Source organism: Furipterus horrens, unplaced genomic scaffold, assembly GCF_987537825.1.
Source record: "Furipterus horrens unplaced genomic scaffold, mFurHor1.1.pri manual_scaffold_3, whole genome shotgun sequence".
NCBI lineage: Eukaryota > Metazoa > Chordata > Mammalia > Chiroptera > Furipteridae > Furipterus > Furipterus horrens.
In genome coordinates, this window is record NW_028327173.1 from 85,644,443 (window position 1) to 85,667,220 (window position 22,778).

The 22,778-nt window shown below is 41.8% G+C and overlaps 1 protein-coding gene across 4 annotated transcripts in view; it reads left to right on the plus strand.

Annotated features, from left to right (window-relative positions):
- Window positions 1-22,778, plus strand: part of NEDD9 (neural precursor cell expressed, developmentally down-regulated 9) — a 188,980-nt gene that overhangs the window by 45,979 nt on the left and 120,223 nt on the right. Inside the window, exons 1-2 of one of the 4 annotated variants that reach the window (XM_090269817.1) lie at window positions 9,503-9,653; window positions 16,806-16,929. The exons of 1 other annotated variant lie outside the window; for it this stretch is intronic. The gene's annotated coding sequence lies outside the window, so the exon portion shown is untranslated. Of the gene's footprint in view, window positions 1-9,502; window positions 9,654-16,805; window positions 16,930-22,778 lie in introns of those variants that run through there. 2 more of the 4 variants (XM_090269818.1, XM_090269821.1) reach the window with 2 other exon arrangements.

Below are 22,778 nucleotides of genomic sequence, written 5' to 3' on the forward strand. Positions count from 1 at the left end.
GAGGCTCTTATTTTCTTAGAGCACCAGCAGAAATCAGAACAATATGGCTTTGACAGACTTATCCAGATTTTATAATCAGATTAAAGGGAAAAACCATTTTGTGTCTCATAGTTTAGTATTCCTTTTATTTGACTTACTCATGGCAGGGAGCACCATAATATTTCACTGCTTGGAGATTTGGCCTAAGAGCTAAAGGCAGGTAGAGAAGGGATAGGAAACAGGCTCGCCTTTGTTCTATACTTTGTCTTCTCTGCCTCCCATTGGCTCTAGTTTTCATAGAACATGTATCTGAATGAGAATTGTGATTATTTGCCTTCCATTATCAGCAGGGCTTATATGATTAAAGTAAGCACAGGTTGCCTTTGTTACCTCCAGCTCATGTTTCCACTGCTCCTAGTTACTCCAGATGCCTACCCCAAGTTCCCTGTTCAATCTCATGTTGTCCCCTCCTTCACTTCAGCACCCCCAATGCTCTCTGCTCTTGTGAAAACATCTTGCAGATCCAGTAGTCATATTGAATTAGCATCGGTTCTTTATAAATTAAGAATCATCTCACTCTCAGGGTAATGCATATCAATGAGTCAGTCTTAGATAAGGAAGGATTGTCTAACTGTGGAGTTCTTATTTTAAACCAGTGGAAGAGATAACAAGCTAGGGTAGGCTATCTCAATGCTTCCATGCTCTCATTATACAGATCTGCACTATAGTAGTCACTAGCTACATAGGATAACTAAATTTTAATTAATTAAAATGAAATAAAATTAAAATGTACTTTGTCAGTCACAAGAGCCACATTTCAAGTGCGAAATAACACGTCTCTTCTGGTTGCCGTATTGGACAGCACGGACTTGAACACTTTCATTATCACAAAGTTTTGCTGGACAGTGCAAGTTCAGGTGATCGCTTTTGACCTACGCAGAAGCAGTCTACTTCTTGCCCTGACATTGGCTTTCTCAGCCTTGGCACTACTGACATTTTGGACTGAACCCTCTTTTGTTGCAGGGGCTGTTCTATGCACTGTAGGACATCTATAAGCATCTCTGGCCTGTATTCCTTTCATGCTAGTGCACCCTCACCCACCCACCCACCCGCCCGCCCAGCTGTGACCATCAAAAATGTCTCTAGAGTTTTTGTTCCTAGGGAACAAAGCTGCTCCCAGTTGAGAATCACTGGATTAAAGCTGGCTGATGCTTTGGGGTCAGAGAAAACATGTGTAAGCATGTTAGTGAGCAAGACAGGTCCAGGGAGTTGTGGGCTCTTAGAGGGTAGAGATGCTGCAGGGGACAGGCTATGCACATTTCAAGGGTTCTTGAAGCATTACAGATAAGAAGAATTTTTGAATGACATTTATAGCCAAGAAAGATATTCTTTGCCTGTCTTGGGAATTCCCTTGATGCTAAATTGTCACGTGTGTGGAAGCCCTAAAGAACTGCAGGGCAGGGCTGTAAATCCACAGGAAGGCAGATAAAAGGCCCAAGGAACAGATTATGGGGTGAATTAACTTATTTCAACAAAGGTGAACGGGGTTGCCCTGGGCTTCACTCTGAAATTTCCGGCCTGGTGTGCTAAGCTGCCTCTTCCCAAAGTGGCCATTCATGCACTAAATGGCCATTGCTGCTTCATCGCCTGTCAGCTATAAATTCTAACCCAGGCTGGGTCTCTCTTCCCAGGCCCAAAGTCATAAAGATGTTTGCCCTTGCACAGATCTTTGACATGTACAAAGCTGAATTTGTGTATTTGTCTTAGGATCCTCTTGAGAGCTTAGCCCTTCTCTCTGACCTAGGCAAGGCTCTATGTGATATGCAGTCCTCCTGACTAACACCATGCTTGTACTGCGCCATGCAATTCTGAAGCAAGACACTGGAACATGAATCCAAAGATTGGAGGACTTAAAAGTCTTAAACAAGCAGGTGTTTTTCATTATTTAAGATTTTAAGGAAATCGAATGCTGAAATTTATATGACCACAGCCTCCTTTGTGAGCTGTCAGTGATCTCTTTCCTTTTAAGAGACATCTTATGGAGAGGGAACTCTGAGCCTGCTCCTCTGGGCCACTAGCTCACAGCAAAGCTGAGTCAACTCTCGCATGGGAAGACTGGTAAACAGTTTATTCACCACAAACTTCTAGCTGAAGTGAATGAAACCAAATTCAGGAGAAGTTCAAATTTACCATAGAAGGCAAAACAGAGACAAAGGACTGCTCATTGGCTGCATGCTTGCATTTTAGATTTAGCTCAAGTTATTTTTCTGTTTTTGAGGGACAATGTCAATCATCTCATACGTAAATAGAGACGATTCAATGGTTCTGCCAACATTAAGAGAAAAGATAAACCACCTCACAAAATACTTCATATACTTTAGTTTGCAGTGGGGACAAATTGCACAGTGTCTTCTGGGGAGACCTCATCTCTTTTCTTTTATCCAGGAGCTATCAGAATTAACATGTTCCATCTCGAAGCTCTGCACAATGGTCTGGCACCACAGGAAGTCAGCCAGTGTGATTTGAACCTTCCTATAAGATCTAAATAATTATTTACATGTAAAGATTAAAAGCCCATTGTTTTAGTCTGTATTTCTGGGTGGAGATGCCTTTAACTGTGGATGAGAGGACTCTTCATTATAGGAATGTCTCTCTGGTTCATAGCAGGGTATTCAGCATCCCCAGCTTCTTGGTACAAAATGCTAGTGGTGTCTACCTTCAGTCACTATCACAATCAACAACCTCCTAACACATGCATATCCCAGCACCACTTAGTAGGTAGCATTGCCCCACTGAGCACCTTGCAAGTTTATTGCTTTAGAAATCAGAATGTTAGCACTACGTATGGGAGTATTTAGGCAGCAGACTAGTCCTTCATTTGTTTTGCTAGCCGATTCTGCAGGCTTCAGATCTGAGACCCACTGTTATAGATCTGTGGATGGGTTTTGACTGACCCATTTTCTTCCCCTAGAGTGAGATAGTATGGGTGGAAGATGAGAGAAGAGAATGACCGGCTGCACAGCCATTTCATTCCTGTGCCCTGTTGATTTCCTAATACTGTGAATACCCTCTAAGAATTCTGCCAGGTGTGGAGCAAGTGGTCTTAAAGGGGGAGGAAATTTGCCCCAAGGCAAAGCACTCCCTTTTCACTCTGTGATAAATTTGCCCAGGTGCCTTCAGATTAGGTGATTTCCTCCCCATCTAACATTCTCATACAGATCCCGTCCCTAGACCCATACTGATGGCCAGCAGCTGCAGACTCCTGGCTGGCCATCTTTCATTTTCCATTTTCTCTCTCTGCCTATATCTTACAGAGTGAAGCACTAGTTATCGAGTGATCAGAGAAAGTTAGAACTGGAGATGAGCTGTTAGGGACCACCAACGTGCAGAAATCCCCTGGTGTTGCCAATGAAATGAGGGCTTCCCAAGCAGCTTGGGCTAGGGAAGAGAAAGCCAGAAAATGTCTGAGTGGCAAATGCCTCGATTGCCTTCCTCCAAGGTCTTTTACTGAGTGCAGTCAGCTTAAGGGCATATAGCATGCATATAAAGCTCATCAACCAATGTTAAACAGTGCTTATTACAGAAAAAAGGTATCATTCGGGGATAACAATTGAAGGAAAGTTGAGATCTCCCTGAGGTCAGGGTGTGTTGGACACAAAGACTTCAGATGGCCATAAAATAGGGAGGGTGAGTTCATTCTGAGTTAAAGTTAAAACCTCTGCTGCTGGTACAATAAAGCAATCAAGAAAGATAAAAGAACAGGGCAAGCTTCAAAGGACATAAAGCATTTTCTCATGGCCCAGTTCCCACCAGGGCCCACTGGCTATAGCACTGAGGCAGGTATGCACCCAGCTGTCCCAGTTTTCTGGTCAGGTCTTACAGGCTTTGTTTCCTTCACCTGGCCTGTGCGGAGCTCCAAGTCTCAATACTTTCCCAGGAGGACCTCGACAATGAGCTTATAGATCATCGAATAAGAAATTTTCAACCTACAGACATAGTTGTTTGTTGCTTGTGAAGATATTTACTGGAGGAGATTCATAAGCTCTTATTATTTTCAAAAATAATATTAGAAATGTTTTATTTACTTTAAGTAAGGCTCACAGGTGTGTTAAAATATAAAGGATTTTTTTCCTTTTTGACTAAAACTGCATTGACATGGTAAATAGTTCTTAAAATGTTTCTTTATCTGATTTCATTTTTCATGTTTTCACAACTTAGTCATCCTCAAAGGTTAGGTGGCTGTAAATGACAGTTCCAAGTCCAACATGGCTGAGCTACGAGGCTTCTAGTTCCTGAGTGGAGGAGAAAACAAGACAGCCCAGGAGCAGGATCAGCTGGGCCCCAGTCAAGCCCACCACCTTGACCAAGCTTTAGACAACTACCCATGTGTGCCCACATTCTCAGTGACAAAGGCTGGAGGGGGGCAGGGGCAGGAAGCTTATATTTGTGACGTTTTTCTTTTAATGATTCCACACTGGACTGAAAAAATATACAATGTGAAACACTACCATTAGGCTGTGAAAGTCCATCAGGTCCACATGACTAAAGTATGGTGTTCATTTTCTTTGGTAATACTTTGAGATCCTTTGTGAGCAATAAAAGTTAAGTATAAGCAAGGAAGTGTTTCCCATAACAAACTAAAATCCCTTTCTCTTATCTGCCCCATGGGGCAAAAATACTGGTGTCTTTAATTGGTATATCAGTATCACCCTCAAGAATTTCTTATATGCTGTAAATATAAAATGCAATTTGGTAGAGTCCCATAGCAAGCTATAACCATGATCTGGGAGGACCTGGGGTTTGCAGCTGTGCAGGGATTTTTTTGTGTTTTTCTTTTTTGTGTGTTTGTTTGTTTGTTTATTACTTTTAACTTGCACCAGAACTAAATACCTGTGTAACAAGACCTCCTGATAACAAAGCTCAGTGAACTTGGGCAAAACTGGTTAAAATGGAAATTGATTCCACATAGAGTTGGGAAATAAAAATGGCTTTTCTTTAATATAAAGAACTTTGCTAAACTATTTAATTAAGAGGCTATTGTACAGACAAGTCTGTCTGTCTAATGAGCACTCTCCCTGGCAGCCTTGGAAATACCTATTCACTGACTTCTCTTAATCCATGGTCAACAACACAGGCTGTGGTGCTGGCAAACCTGGGCTTGACTCTTTTCTACTGTTTGGAAGCTGTGTGGTCGCAGGCAAGTTATTTGACCATCCTTGGCCTCCATTTCTCCAATTAAAAAATGAAGATAACAGTACTCACCCATACTGGGCTATTGTGAACAGTGAAGACAATAATGCATGTAAAGTGCTTAGCATAGTGTCTGGCTCGTACTAGTTGCCATTACTGTTTTTTAATCAAATGCTTGACATCAGTCATGTGCTGAGTGTTGTACAAGGCTATGGGGCTTCAAAAATGAATAAGATAAATATCCTGATTCAAAGTCCTTATAATCTAAGGGGGATGGCAAATATACATGTAAACACTTACGGGAGAATATTATGTGGCAGAGGAAAGACAGACTATTGGCATTTACATTGTATTCTGAAGCATGAATAAAAATTCTCCAGTCAGGGAAGATGAAAGACACTCTAAGACTGTTTAGGTTAAGTAACCATGTACCTAGATGAGTGGAAAAAGATGATATGAGTTTCATTTTGGTTCTAGTCCAGTTCTTACAGAACAGATTATGACTAATTTAATAAGGTAAAACAAACCCTGGTGTTTGTAATTTTTCTTTTTCTTTCTCCTACCAAAGGAAGCAGAGCCAGGGATGTTGTGGCTTCAGGAGGCTTGTTAGATAACTAGAGCACGTTTTCCTAAGGTCCCAGCCACCTAGTCTTCTCTCATTGAGGGCTTGGCCTAGAGATTCCCAGAACATTGCTTGGTGGCAGAGTGGCCCATGATGAACTGTATCTCCAAAGTGCTCTCCTCATTCCCTTTGACCTGCATGGAAAGACTTCTTATCAGAGGTTTCATTATAAACCTCAAAACCCAACATTTCTAGAAGACTCCCTTAGGAATGTCCATAGCGTTGGATTTCCTACCCCACAACCTGATCACCATCTACTATTGACGCCTCACAAACCAATGACCTTGGCACAGACCACAGAACTGGGAAGGAGGGGTGAGTTTGTTTTAAGTTTAATGAAAGTGACTCTTTTGAAATTTCCCCAAGAGAAACTGTAAGGAATGAGGAAGTGGAACCACAAAGGTAAAGGAGCAAGCAAAGGGAAGTTGTATAGAGTAACTTGGGTCAACCCCACAGGGGAACTTGGAGTTGGTTCAGGGCACATTCCAAGGCTGTGCTGAAGGGCTAACCAGTCTTAACCGGGTTGGCATCAGTCCTCGGGAACATCTGTTCCCAGGAACTGCCTGCTCTCTGTGTAGGCAGGCTAATTGATTCCCACAGCCAGACGACAGTCCAATGACAAAAAGACACCAGTTCTGGTGTTATGAAGTGAAAGTATACAAACAAGGCCCAGCATAAAATAAAATTGTGAGCTTCCTTTTCTAAAAGCAGGAAAAAGGTGCCATCAACGATACTAAAATAAAAGCTTTTTCCTTTCTTCTACAGTCTCTCTCTTTACTTGTCATAGTTTTCTTTTTAAAATTTTTAATTTAATGCCACTGTTAGAAAAATTTAAATTTTGAATGTTATATAAGCATGAATTTTGCCTTTCATCTCTATTGTGTGATACCAGTTTTAAATGCAAATATAAAAGCAATTTAACTCATATGCTAATCACCAAATTACACAATTTGCATATTTTGTTCTTACCATAACAGTGAGAAAGCTGCACAAAACTAAATCAACTGCTTTTACTTAATTTCTTGATAAAAATATTTTACCCACAGTCTCTACTTTTAGCTCATTGATGAATAAGGAAGGATTGAAAGCAAAGGAACTTATGAGTTGCCTTATCTCTTTCCTTCTCTGTTATCATTTTTTAGCATAAGCAGTGAGTTAGTACAGTGAAGTAACATGAGAAAGAGAGGGCATGATAGCGTTCCTTGGTCATTCGTGTTTCTTAGAATGCCACTGCCTTCTGTGTTTGAAGCAAGTTTTGTTTCAAATGGCCAAGTGTGGCCTCTTGGGGCTGTTGGCATCCCTCCCCCACATCCACTTCCTTCATTCTAGACAAAACAGACTTCAGCTTGTATTCACCTTGAATCTCCATGAACTCCCACACGTTGTGGGTCCACTAGAATTCTGTGAACACTCCACAAGAACGCAACAGAAGGAAGAGCAGACAATCGTATTATATATGTCTGTTCTGTTCTTGCACGTGCTCTGTTGTCCCATCAGAATTCACCTATAAAATACAAGTTCGAAGTTCTATTAAGAAGTTTACTATGGTGACAGCAAAGTATTAAACCCAGCATGAAGTTTTTCTGAGCATGGAGTCCTATGTAATCACACAGGTTCCACGCCACGATGCTGGCCCTGCACACAAGAAGGCAGCACGTGTGAAAATGGTGAAGAGATCCCAGGAGATCTGGGTGGGGCATGATAAAGAACCCTAGGAGGCTGGGTCTGCTCACACAGGAGTCTGGACAGGAAGAGTCCAGGGCAAGCAAAGGCATAGCCCCAGAGCCGATGCCATGCCAGGAAAGAGGAGACAAAAAGAGACTGGATCAAGTGGAGGGAGGACCAAATAGAGAAAAGGCTGGCTAACCAAGACACTAAACTGGAAGCACCTGAAGAGAACCAATAAATGAAGCTGAGAATCACATAGAGAAGCAAGATACTAACCAGGGGTTAACATAAACCATTGACACGTGGATCTGATTGCAATCCTGAGGGTCTTCCAAAGAATCCCTGTAAGCCTGCGCAGTCCATTTCACATGCCTGGACTTGGCTCCCTGGGGTGGCAAACCCTGGTGGGCGGCACGGCCTCTCAGTTCCCTCTCACTGCTCTTCCCTTTCGGTAAAAAACAAGACCATTGCTAGAGTAAAACAGCCTCCATCCTCTCCTATAGAGAACAGCACTTCTGCTTTTCCAAAGGTCTAGAAAATGCTTTTATGATTGATCATATCAAACAAGAGGGAAACTGACAGCATTGAACACATGGCATGGGAAGTGGTGAGTGGGGAACTGCCAGCCTGCAGGACTCTGGGTCCCGCTGTTCATCTATGAGACTGCAACACAGCAGCATGTGGCCCTCACTCGGGCCTCCTTCCATCACTCACAACTCAGTCCTCTGTGTTAACTTACAATGGGGCTTCTTAACCTTGGCACACTGTAAGCATTGTGAGCCAAATAATTCTCTATTGTGGGAAACTGTCTTCTGCACTGTAGGATGTTTAGCAGCATCTCTGACCTCTGCTCACTAGATGCCAGTAGCACCCCTTCCCTCATTGTGACAATCAGAGGTGTCTCCAGACATTGCCCAATGTCCCTGGAGGACATAATTTCCCTGGGTGAGAATCAGTGACTTAGAGCATGTGGGCCCTTGCTGAGGAACATGCCTGTAGAAGGCACCACCTTCACCATGTGCTCTTAGCTGGACTTGCTCTCCGACTTTTGTATTAGCCTGTGTGTGCTTTACTGAATGTGTCTCTTTTCATCACCTTGTCTCCCCTATAGCGCCATATCCTCTACTCCTGGGTATGTTAGTAAGACCTTAGTGGGTAGTAAAGCCACTGGTGACTAAGTCTCCTTGCTCTGTGTCCACCCAAAGGAGTTATATGAGTCTTTGAAAATTGCTGCAGAAATATAAACATTTCAAGGCGAACAAAGAATCTGTTAGCTCACCATCCCTTTTCTATATTGCAGTACTATGATCTAATATCTAGCAAGAGCTCAGTGTTTGCCAGCCTTGTCATATGTCTTATTTCATTTGATTCTCAGAGAGAAAAAAATAATAATCCCTATAAAATAACATATTCATTTTTTTCAGATAGAAAAATGAGTCTGATAGTTAATAAATAACCTGCCCAAACCACCCAGGAAGTAAATGGATTTGAACTCCAGTTTTTTGCCTGCTAATCAAAGACTCTTTCACTTCTACCTATGCTTCTCAACTTGAGTGCATGTGGGACTCACCTGAGGGTATTGATGAACAACGCAGGTTCCCAGGCCTACCCCACAGAGACTCAATAGGTATAAGTCTAGAGCAGGCACTCGAACTGGGATTTTAAGCAAATAGTTCCAGTGATCCTGATGCAGGTTGTCTGTGGATCTCACCTGAGAAATGCTGAACTCCATCTTGTTCCATTATGCTAGGAGGGGAGGAGAGAAATAGAAGGGTTGGGTGAGGTTGAAAGCACTCTGGGCTCCCTCCTACATCCTGCAGTCAGCCCAGTGTCTGATTGGCAACACTGGGTTCAAAAATCCAGCCCCTATTGGATGCATCCAAGCAGGATCTACAAGGCTGAAGGGTTCCCCCAGCTCAGGTCTCAGGTGCCAGGACCCATGCCACTGAGCCTACCTGCCAGTAAATCACAAAGCACTTTCATCCATTAGTTTAGTTATGGGAATTATCCCAGTAACAATGCATTTGTTGTCCACAGATACTTTCAGAAATTCTTGGCCTTCCCTGGAGACTCTTCCTGGAAGCTTTGCCTACTTTGGCGAGACCATTAAAAACCTGGATCAGCCCAAAAGCTGGATGTCTGCTCACTTTAGCTCCCAAATAAGCTGGGAAAGTAAAGGATCCAAGACATCTTGGTATGATATGTTTCCAGTGAAAAACATTAGCAAAACATAAGAATAATATTTGGAGGGCTCAGTTCCCATTAGAATTCAGTGAATACTCCAGATCTCCTGGGGTTTAGATCTAGTTTAAGGGAAAATAATAGCTGAGGTAGGTTTGAGTTTCAGACTTGAGTTTCTCCCAGTTCCCTTGAGAGACCAAAGAGAAAACCTGCAAAGAAACATAAAACGTTGTTTATTGTGCCTGTGACTTGTTTGCAAGCAATTGTATGTCTGCCCTACAAACCTCACTTGGGGTTCACTGCACTTTAAAATTAGTCTCTGTGATGTAACATCGCTAGCTATTCACTCACGATGTGCAGAGAATTCAGTGTCTCTGAATCATGACTCCAGTGGTTGCTCTTCTCTATTCAAACCATAGCTCTCAGTGACTTTGGCTTTTGTTTGGTGAGCTGCAGCTTCAGGAAAGAGCCAGTTTCTCTACTGTGGCCCTGATCTAGCATAGCTGTCATCTTAATTGTTCTTCCATGAGCCCACCTTTTCCAAAACAAGCCAAACACTATTTATAACTGTGCCTCCAATTCTATAAACCATTCAGAAGACAGACTATGAACTCACAAAGCTGAAACCCTTCTTGGGAGGACCAATGTTCAGAGAAGATGAACCTATCATTTGTGGGATTTATACATCTCTTCTGTCCCTGGGAAGTGGGGTGCTGGGAACCATGTTCACTGCCATTATGTTATTGTCATCGTGTGTGTTGTAACCACAGAGCTGGCTGCTCGTGTAGACCACATGTAACCCAAAGCCATATGTTGCAAGAGATCTTTTCATATGTGAGACTGTCCTCTGTGAAGGAGGAGGAAACCTGAGGGGTGTTTCATGAGCATGATCTATACCTTGAATCAGTAATGGCAAATCAAGAACAGACATCTCTGAGGACAAGCTGGCTCCCTTTCCCTGATGGGGGGCTCACAGAAAGCACATGAGCAGGTCACCTCATAACTAAAAAGATGGTCTCTGCTGTTGGGGTGATGTCTCATTAGAACCGCCCTCACACACACACACACTCAGAAGATGCAGCTGTCACAATGGTCCATTCCCCTTTGTTCTCACTCCATGCTCACTGAGCAACTGTCATGTCCAAGGCTTGCCAGATACCTTTACACCTACCTGAGACCATATTCTGATTATTAGAAGTGAATTTCTCGACCTAATTGAAGATACTGTCATTCTGTCTTTTTAGGTCGTGAGAATGGGCAAGCCAGGTGAGAAAGTTTGGTAGAGAAGCACAAATTCATATTTCCTATTAGAAACACAAAGTCAAACAATTGTCCTTCTGATGGTATAGCAATAAAATTCTTCTGTCCATGTGAAGGGGGTACTCATGTTTTATCCATGGGACCTGGAGCAGCAGTAGTGGGCTGGATGATCTTCATTGCTAGGTTGGAGCAGAGGTGGCAGAGAAGTCAGCGGTGGTCATCATGTTTGGAATCTGGCGTGAATGCATCCGGTTGGCTCTTAGAGGAGGAGGTGTTTGGTCATTATTTCCTTAGAATGACATAGACAAATGGACCTTCCCACTTATGACTTAAACCTTGGCCACCAGAGCTTCCACTCCAAGCCATTCCTGGGGCCAGGTGATGGATTTAGCAAAAGAAAAAACAGGAACCCCCCACCTCACCCTGAATTTTGAATTTCAGATAAACAATAAATAATTGTTAGCATTGTTTTTACTATACAAATTATTTGTTGTTGATCTGAAATTCAGATCTTACTAGGAGTTCTGTATTATCTGTCCACACCACGTGGGGCAGTCCCAAGAAAGCCTGTAAGTAGTTTCTTCAGGCTCTATCAATGGTAACAAGGATGAAGAATCCACTCCTCTAGAAAAAATCTGTTTCAAGAAAAAATAGCTATTTAAATTTACTTACCTTAGTGTGCATTTTGAGTCACTGTTTCCTCTCTTTCACACATGGTAAAAATTTAAGCATTTTTCCATTGTGAAGTTGAGGAACAACACACTTTATGCACAGGGAAGGAATTTTCAGTCTTATTCTTTCTTAGAGTTTGGGATTTCCCTCTCCCATCAAGGAAAAAGTTGTCTGGTTGAGGTGGACATAGCTGGAAATAGTAGAGATTCTAATCCTGCAGGGATTCCTGCCACTTAGGGACAAATAAAACACTATGCGATGGCCTCAGCCATGCTCTGTTCACCAGTGTCAGTGTTTCTTCTGCTCAAGAGAAAGTAGTTTCAAATATATTCTTTACAAAGAATAACCAACAGACTCTGGTTAAAGGTATCATTTTGTTGATAGCCATCACTCACTCTTCTCTCTTCCTCCCTCCCTCTCTCTTTTCCCTTTCTTCCTTCCTTTCTCCTTCCCTCCCTCCATCCTCTGTCTCTTCCTCTTCCTATTTCTTCCTTCCCTTTTCCCACTGCCTCTCCCTATCCCTCCCCCTTTTCTTTTGAATATTATAACATTGTTTAAAACTTTAAGAAATATATAGGTAAAGTCTCTTTCCTACTCCTATTTTCTATCTAAGCTGCTCAGTCCCCACCACCTGCCAGACACACACTTATACACACAACTAAACTACTGGTATTGGTTTATTTGCTTCTCTTTCCAGAGTTTTTTTTCAATGTGTATATATATACGTATATGTATATATATATATATATATATATATATATATATATATATATATATAAACAAATTTGAATAGATGTTGTTATCCCCAAGTGATAACCTACAAGACCCACTATTGTAATGTACCTTGCTCTTTTCACTTGCCATTGTATGTTAGAGATCTTTCCATACATGAAGACCTTACTCATTCTTTCTTATAGCATCATGGTACTCCAATTATATGGGTTCCCATAACTTTGACCAATTCTATATTAATAGAAATTTAGGCTATTTCTGATATTTTGCTCTTAGCAACAATGTTTACCAAGTAACCTTGTCCTGTGTCTTTTTGCACCTGTTCAAGTATATCTGTAGCATAAACTCCTGCAAATGCCCTTACTGGGTCAATGGGTACATGCATGTGTAATCCTGATAGGTTCAGACAAATTGTCTGCCATAGGCATTGCACAGTGTGAAAGGCTGTGGCTGTCCCTATTGAGACTAGTTTCTAAGGCTTTCTTGGGATAAGGAAGGAGCTAGAGAGTATGGGAACTTATTGAATTAGAACACTGGGTTCCCCAGTGCACTGTTCATGACTGTTACCATTGGAATTCTTAAGCCCCAGTTTTTATTGTACAATCCAAGGAGGGAATATTTTTTATTATTTTAATATAACTGAATAAATCAGTACTCTTGGCTGAAAGTAATAAAATACTGTTCAACTCAGTTTGGTGGAGGCAGGGTGGGGGTAGGGAGAAAGGAAGGGAGGTGAGGGAGGTGGTCATTGTAACAGCAGGATCTATCTCATGGCACCAGAGGCAGAAATGCAGCCATGCTCCCAAGTTCACACTTGGAGAGGGACTGCATGAGTGACTCAGTGCATGTGCAAAGGACTTTGACTCTGAATTTGGCTCAGGCGCCCACCCCAGGCCCAGGCAGCTCTTAAACAGTAAAGTGTGATCATGCTTTCCAAACTAAAATCTGGAACCTACCGCTCTGCTAGAGCAGAGCAACCAGGGGAATCTTTCTGAGCTGGGCAGATATTCTAAATCACCTCTGCTACATTCACAAATAAGGTGGTTTATCTTTGTCACTTTAACTATAACAAAAAGCATTATAAAAATAGGGCAGAAACTAGTTGAATTCTAAGATTCTAATAAATCTCTCATTTAATTCGCCCTAGTGGCTTCTGTGGTTATTATCTCACTGTGGCAGAAATGAATTAGGTAGGAGCTAGACAAATTCTTACCTCTGCTCTCACTTCTATTCAGCAGATAGTTTCCTAAAAATTGGGTTATCAAAAAAGCTTTTTGGAGTAAAACAAAGAAATTTTAACATATTTTTAAAAGCTCCTTTTTCATGAGCATCCTCCCAAAATCCATAGATTTCAGGTCTGGCCTATAGACATATTTCAAAATGATGTGTAATGTCACTTTAGAAAAGTGAGCTGTTTCTTTTGGGGACCTAAAGACAAAATGGCTGAAAGGAAAGCAGCCAAGTCTCTGAGTAATCTTAGTGAGGGTTCAACTTTCTAAGTATGACTTTATGCTAGCAACAGGTCCTAAGTAACAAGAAAACACGCCAACCTAGGAAGTCCTGCTTCTAAAAGACAAGGAAGTCCAAGACAATAATGTCTGAAGGCTAATTTTAATTACATAGCATTAATGAGTCACCAGTGTCATCAGAGATTACAGACAGCTAGACAGTCACCATCCTTCTTTCTACATTTTCACAGCACGTAGGCTCTCAGGGATCTCATTCATCCTACACTTCTTTTTTCCCACTATCTCTTCCTTATTTCCCTTTTTTTCTTTTTTCCATTCTGTGTTGTATTAGGGTTCTCCATAGAAACAGAAGCAATAGCATACATATGGTTTATTATAAGGAAGTAGTGGTTTGTGTAATTATAAAGGTAGTAGATCCTAAGATCTACAGAATGAATTGGCAAGCTGGAGATCCAGAAGAGTCAATGATCTAGTTCCAGTTCAAGTCTAAGGGCCTGAGGACCAGGACAACTGATGGTGTCATCTGAAACATTTCTGAAAGCTGGAAGGCCCAGTAATAGCCAATGTCTCACTTATGTCTAAAAGCAGGAAAAACCAAAATCTTTGGACATTCAGGCAGGAGAAATTCTCTCTTACTCAGAGAGAGTCGGCCTTTTTGTTTTATTCAATCCTTTGACTGACTGAATAGGTCCCACCAACATTAAGGAGAATAATTTGCTTTACTTGGTCTACTTATTTAAATGTTAATCGCTTCCAAAAACATTCTCACAGGAACACCCAGAATAGGGTTTGACCAAGTATGTGGGCACCCTATGGCCCAGTCAATTTGACACCTAAGTGCCTTTCTATTCTCTGCACTTGCCTCTATTGGGTGGGCCTAAGAACATGAGCTCTCGTGTTATCACTCCTGTTTCCCATTTCTCTCTTCCTTTACAGTAAAGTTTCTGGACAGAGAAGTCTATACTCACTGTCTGAAATTTTTCATTGACTGTTTAAACCAGTGGCATTTGGAGTCTGTTCCCATCATACCTTAAGAACACTCATAATCAAATTGTCATATTCTTTCCTTTCTTGTTCTCTGTAACAGCACAGCACCCTGAATTTTCTTCTACCTCTCCTGCTCCTTCTCCTTTGTGAGCTTCCTAGGGGTGGTGTTTTTCAGGGACCCACCCTCTCCCTTTCTTACTTTATAAGCTCTGTCCATCCAATGTCATATATTCCCTTGCTTTAAGTTATAACCTCATGACTCCATAATCTGTATATCTTCAACATTCATTTTTCTTTAAATCCCAGACTTGTGTGTATAAACTGTCTATGGATTTTCTCCCCACATGACATTCCTCACATCAAACTGGAGCTGATCATGTCACACTAAATTCATCATTTTCTCACAGACTTAATTCTTAATTTCCTCTCTCTCAGAATACTATCATGCACCCAAACTCCTAACCTTCCACCTGGGAGATATTAATTACAAGCTCTCCCTCTCTCTCACCTTCTAATTCCAGTTAGTTATTTAGCTCTACTTGCTAAATGTACACTTCCTCTCCTTTCACTGTCTGGGCTTAATCTGGACCCTCCTCATTTCTTATCTGGATGCTAGCACAGTATTGTAATGGATTTCTTTCCACTTTCACTCCAGCAGCCTTTCCAACCCATCCACTAGATTCAGTGTGATTTTATGACAAGGAAATATGAGCAAGTTTTGCTCCAGTTAAAACTTTTCAGTCTTCCTCGCTGCCTTAAGAATGAGGAGTAGAAAATTCAATAGTCCAAGAGAGAGACAATGAGCTGAGAGTGGCAGATGAGATGCAGAGACGGGAAAGGGAGGGAGGGAGCTGGAGACCCTAAGGAGCTAAAAATGTCAAGATCCCATTACTGCTTAGATTTAGGGCATGAGAATAAAGGCAGTGCTAAGGGAAACCTCTCCACTTCTGACCTGGATGAGTGAGTGAATCGTGACCCCATTCTCTGAGACTGGGGACCTAAACCCTTCTTTCCTCATGGACAACAGGAAACTGAGTTACCTGGGTGGGGCACCATGTCTGGGGAAGCAGCATCTTAAGGAAACTGAAAGGTCTGGGCAGAAATGAGTCAGACCTAGTAAAGCAGAAGAAATACAAAGTAATACCAGATGGATGAAGGAGGCAGATGAAAGTCACTGTAAATAGCCAGCGTCCAAAAACTCTATAGAAGTGAAAGGTGTGGCAAACAATGTCTTCTCCTTTGCCAGGAGACTTCTAAAAATTTACTGGCAAAGACCAGGAGAAGAACCAGGGTTGTGCACTCAGCGAGGCATTACCTAAGTACAAAAGGGTTTAAAGGACTTACAGTGCTGACTTCCACCCTCATGTATTTCATGATCATTGCCATGCCCTTTAACTTGGTCACGGTTTTGGCTATAGTTTGGAATATCTTGCTGTATGTAGAAACATTGAAAACATGGATTATTTGTTGCTATGCCCCCAAAGGTGCGCATTGAAATGTGCACCTAGATGATATAATAGACAGTCCTTTCCATCTCACTCTTTACTGAGTCTTACCCACTTAAAACAAAGGAAAGTCTGCTTTTGTAGATCTTTAAAACACACCTGAAAATTTCCAGTTCACTTAAAAGTCAATCCCCTCTAGGGATCATTCTGAAAAAACCAAGGTCATTTCAAAAGCAATCTGCCAACAACATTTAAACTGGTTAAATTGAGCCAAACTACCTAATTTGACTGTTTAGCCAAATTTAAGTGTGTCCAATGCATTACGGTACTAAATCCCCAACAAATTCTTCTTTGTCATGGCCTAACGAGATCACTGGTATTTATTTATTGTTTTTACACAAATGGAAAAGATACACCATAACTTAGAGGAAGTTTTCACAGGTAGCCTGGTTAGAATCATGAATGGGGCCCTAGGGAGGGCTGAAAAACACAATATTTCTGCCAAAAAGCAGGAAACAAATCTGACTTTTTTGCTGTGCAAGCAGATGGTTGATGGACTGTTATATGAAAGGTTTAATTAATTCTGTCTCTCCATCTTAGTTATCTACCAAAATAAACTGTGTGAATTCTCACGTGGCAGAAGGGCTCCATCAGCGGCTGGCAGGCAACATCTTAGCAAGGCTCCACAGCCTAGGGAAGTGAAATTGCGAGGGAAGACAAGTTAGTAAGTGTTCAGTTTCAAGAGGCCTTTATATCCGGTACTGACAGTGGCCAGACAGTGAACAGCCACTGTGCTCTGTTGGCTGCATTAATCCCAGGTCCAGAATTGCTCTTAGAACCAGGAAGGACACCCAGCTGGTTTCAGCTCAAAGTTCAGATTTTTCCTTCTCTTGGTATCTTCCTCTGGGGGAACATTGCTCGGCTCCCTGAGGATTGTCTTTCTGACACTTTTTCCCATAAGTCTGACCCAGGTCAGGCTCCATTCCCTCAGGAAACTACCCAAGTGGTAAAAAAATGTTACCAGATAGATGCATTTGATTTACTAATATAATGTTTACAACTGATAAATACTTCGCTTCTGTCCCTTTCAATTAAATAGCATTTTTACCATGGCTTTCAAGGCAGAAGCCTTGCCATTTTCACACATGCCTAGGCCAGGAGAACTGTCCCTCTCTAATCTGTTTCTGGATCCCACCCTACCCACCCCTTCCTTGAGAAAGAAGTTCTTTTTGCTTTCCTCTTGCCAAGAATTCTCACAGAGCACCAGATAAACAAACAGTCTACTTCAGCCCTGGCCAAGCGGCTCAGTTGGTTGAAGCATCATCGCATAAACTAAAAAGGTCATGGGTTTACTTCCAGGTCAGGGCACATATCTAGGTGTGGGTTTGGTCACTGGTCAGGGCACTTGTGAAAGGCAACCAATGGATATTCCTCTCTCACACTGATGTTTCTCCCCCTTTCTCCCTCCCTTCCATTCTCTCTAAAATCAATAAACATGTCCTCAGGTGAGGATTTTAAAAAAGTCTATTTTATCATATATCCTCATTCAATAAGCATTTACTGAGCACCAACTGTGTACCATATACTAAGCTAGGTCACAGGGAAACAAAAATGGAGAAGCCAGTTATTTCTAAGCGCTCATCACCTAAGGGTCCTATTTACATACAAGTGCTTGCTTGCACATGGGTCTCAGAGTCCCATGTGTACAGTGAGCATGTTTATAAACCTCAAATTCCAACATATGGTCCAAAAAAAGATTGCTTTTCTAGTTTGTGAGTGTTTTATATGAATGTCTTTAAAAGGTTTAAAATTAAATTGGGTTAGTAAGTCCTTTAACAAATTTCCCTTACTGAAAAGAAATAAATTTTATTACATCAGGCTTTTCTGATGAAAATCTGTGCTATATGTTCATCAAATCCATATGCTTTAACTTGTAAAACCTCTTATAATCATAGTCTATGGCAGTTGGAAAGGATCTGAAATATCACCTAAGTCAGGAGATTTAAATTTTTTACTTTATTTTTTAAAAGATGAAACACTTTCTTAAAGCCAGATATTACGAAGAGTTTCAGAATACAAAACAGTTCTGACTGGAGCTGCTTTGGTCAAAGGAGAGGTAAAGAGCTCTGAGCCCTCTCTTCTAATCTTCCTCTCCCATCCCACCACCTCTGCTTTCACAGATGTGGGAATGGCATGCCACAAAAGTAGTAACCCAACTGCTCCTCATGTCTGCAGTGAGGAAACTGAGATACAAAGAGAATGTGACCTGATTTTAACTAATCACACCTGCAACAACCCTGTCTCCAAATAAGATCACATTCTGAGATATTGGGGGTTGGAACTTCAACATATGATTCTAGAGGGCACAAAATTCAACCCATAGCACCGCTTCCTGCCCTGTTGGGATGAAGGTCTTGGTCAAGCCAAGGAATCCCTTGACACCAGGTTCTTAAGGGAAAGATGTGAGCCTATTTGACCAGTGCTGGGAAGAAGTCAGGAGATAGACAGGGAATATGGAGAGACATCCCTGAGAAAGTACTGTAGCCAGGTAGAGGTATTAAATTGAGCCCTGGGGGAGACACTTCCTTTACTGTCACAAGAAAGTGCGGCAGAGAAAAGAATGAGTTTGGATGCAAGGTGAATCTGCAGATGTAGAAGAGGGAAGTCAAGAGCATTCCCTTAAGATGGTGCCAGCTTTCTTCATGAAGCAGGAGGAGAGATTGCCCATTGAGGCTAACAGCGGAGTTTGGGATTGAGACTCAGTAGAGGTGCAGGCAACAAAATCAGAGACTTGAGGAGAGCAGAGGAAGTCTGAAATAGCCCTGTGCATGACAACAGCCGGCTGTGTCTAGGTTAGGGCTTACTCAATGCATCATTACAGAAGAGGACCTATTATCATTGTAATAGAAAAATGGGAGGATAGGAGGGTGAGCTGACCAAGGAAACAGACAAGGGCTGCCTAACAGTAACAAGGGTCCATATGGCGTTGGTGACCACAAGTTTATAGTGGCACCATCTGCAGGGTGTGCGGTTTTTCCAGCAATGCTCAACAGCTGGGCGATTGAAGTAGAGAAAATAAACAATTGAGTTCCTCTAGGGCTGGGCTTTGCCCAGGAGAGTGCACTAAAAGGAGAAAGTGGCAAGGAGGTTGAGGATATTAGTAAGAGGAAGAAAGCTCAGGGGCCCAAGTAGGTGGAGAAGGAAATGTGAGGTAAGGAGGCTATGACTATTTCTGCTGAAGAGGCTGGAGCATGTCCCTTGATTACTGTGACCAGAGCACATGGTTATTGCTGCCTCCTGGAAAAACAGATGCTACCAGATGTGGCATGCTAATGAGTTATAAGCTTTTGGGCTCCCTGAGCTGATCTTCCTACTCTAAGGTGGTCCTGACTGGTCCCAGCTGGGTAATTTGGCGAATTATTCCCAGTACTGCCACAACTGTCAGAGCAAGCTCCGCGGACATGTGTACCCCTATGAAATGATGTTAATATCAAATGGATATTTGGTATGTCGGTTCACCCCCTAAATCAGTCTGCTAATCTGAGATTTCTTTTCAAATGCTGTAAGGGTCAACCCTGTTTATTTGGATTTTATTACTGTGAATCTTTCAAGGTTACAGATTTTCTCTTAGCTACTGAATTTAAAATTACAGTGTGGTATTATCATAAATATTATTGCTATTGTTATTACATACCTTTACTGATGATATCAGCAGTCAACTTAAAACTCCAGGTTATTAGAATCACTTTGGTATCTTAAAATGCAAATAATAGAAATGTTTTAAAAGAACATTTCTAGTAGTATTCTTAAAACGTTCCTAGAAAAGACTAGTTAAAACTAAGAAAAAATACCAAATATTTTCAAAAGCAATGGGGACTCTCATGCCTTGTTGGTGAGAACATAAATTAGTACAATCACTTTGGAAATCAGTTTCGCATTGTCCATTAAATTTGAAGATGTGCCTATCTATCATCCAGCAACTCTGATCCTATGTATATGCACAACAAAAATAAAGATCTACTTAGTATTATTCATATGGCTTAATACTGGAGACAACTCAATTGTTCATCAGCATTAAAATGGATGAATATTCACACAATAGAATACTATACAGCAATGAAAATTATAGGCTAAAGCTATAGGCAATAACATAGCTGAATTTCACAAATATAGCACTGAGTAGAAGAAGCCAACATAAAAGAATACATACTGTATGATCTATTTATTCAGTTCAAAAACAGGGAATTGACTATAATATACAGGAATGCAGACTTAAGTGGGTAAAGTGTAAAGAAAAGCACAGAGGGAATTTTCATAACAGGATGGTTATCTTTAGGCAGGCCCACCCCTAACATTTGCAGGGTTTAAGTGGAGAACTTCTTATCATAGGCCTAAATATCTGAAGTTGTAAATTTAACTTACCAACTGTTAAATAAAAGATATTCTACCCTCCTACCTTGACAGCTATATCTTCATGGCAAACTGGAAGTCCAGACTGGACCTCAGAATTCTTGGACTGCTTAGAGCTTCTCACTGGAACATGTGACACAGGGAGAAGGGCCCCCATTCTCCAGGGCCATCCACCTTCTCTTCCTACCCTGTGCTCTACCCCATCGAGGGCCTTTGTGATCATATATGTGCATTCCCTAGTCCTAAAGTCTAAGCTTTATCCAGAGCCTCCTTCAAATTTCTTCCTCTAGGGTACCCCTCAGGAAGGAAACCCTGAAGAAGAGTCCCAGAAGGCCTGGAAGTAGGTGCACACTCATTTGGATGAGGAATTTAAATGTCCCTGTACTTGGCCCATGATTAGAACAGAAGTTACGGGTCCCAGATGGTCATGGCCTCTTGGTTGTACAGACTCCTGTCCCCTTGGAAAGGGACATAGCTGGGGGAGAGCTACAAGTTCAAAAACGCAGGCCCAACACAAGGTTCCCTGCATGGGGCTTAGGGCAGTACTGCATATAAAAAAAAAGGGTTTGTATTGGGAAGGGCACCCAGCAAACTTCTGGAGTCCTGGGCAGTATTCAGTGACTAGGCCTGGGCGGCAGTTACATTTATAACAACTTATTATTAAGCTCTACATTTTTTAATAGTTTTCTGTAGGTATGTTATATCTTACAATAAAGATTTAATGAAATCTCTCTTTATATATATATATATATATATATATATATATATATATATATCAGAGAAGGAAAACTCTGATTCTAAAAAACCTCCGCTGCCTTGCAGCATACCTCTTCAGGGAAAAGGCTAAGGGAGTAAACCCCGACAGAAAATCCGGAGCCGGAGTCCCTAAGGCGGTTTGACGTTGTAGTCAACACCGGCAACTCCTGCGGCGCACCTGAAGCCAAGCTGTATTGACTCCGTCTTTCCCTTGGATCCTTCAGCTGCGAAGAGAGGGGGGGTCTGCTGCATGGGCAACAGCAGACCCTCCATATCACCCTGCCCAGGCTTTGTAGCTTCAGCTTCACTGGAGAGGACACTCCAGCGTCATCGCAAGATGTCGATTCAACATGGGAGGAGACAGATACCGTGTCACTCCCGAGTCGGACTGCACAGCCATTCTCGGTGGTGCAGATAGACTCTTAAGAAGCTACACCATCGTCTCTCGAGACGGACGGCTGCCGACGACGACAACGACGACGAGATATATATATATAAATTCATTGTGCTGTAGTTTATGGGATCCTCACAGACAAATCCATTCTTAGTGGTTATCTTTAAGCTCAGACATTCTGTGCAATTAAACTACCTCTAGGTGTGAAACCCTAAGGGGAAAGTGGACAGAATGTTGAAAACACAGTAACTGTCACTGCTGTTTCTGTCCAGCATCTGGGTGACCGTGGGGGAGTTCATGAGAGCAAATGAGTCACAGGCCTGTGTAGTCTTGCCTAGCACTGCAAGTGCCTCAGAGGAAAATTCCTTTCCCCCTTCTTAACCACAGTTATAAATACTGTGTTTATCAAACTGAAATTACAGGAGGCTGTTCCCATTCTAGTAGAAGTGAAAGGAGACCAACTCTCAATTATCCTGTGTTTGGAGAGCAGTTCTAGGAAGACTTCTTTTCCCCATCAGGGCAGCTGGATATGTCCCTCACCCGGTTTGCTGAGCTTCTACTGTGTGCCAGATGCAATCCTTATTTTTCTGTTCCACATTTTGAAACATCCATTTAGTTGGGATTGTTTTCATTCTTGATAAGAAAAATATTTTCATTTTACAAATGTTCATCTTCCTGCTCCTCAAAAAGACTTCTGTGTGCTCCACATAGCTTAAGTATCAGAGTTTTTCTAAGAATATATATTTCAGTGAAGGTTCATATAGACACACACATACCACACACCACACACACACCATCCCAAAACTGAACTTCATGGCTGTGAGATGATGAAGGGGAAGTAAAAAACTAGCCAGTAGTAACAGCCAAAAGCCCAGTCAATTATTTTCTCCCAAAAAATCAAAATCTGGCCTTTGCATCTAAGCTATTTGAAAGCCATATTGGCAAAACATTCTCAGGAAACAAGGAAAGCATAGAGCTCCAGTGACCTTCACAAGCTGCTGCAGAGAGATAGA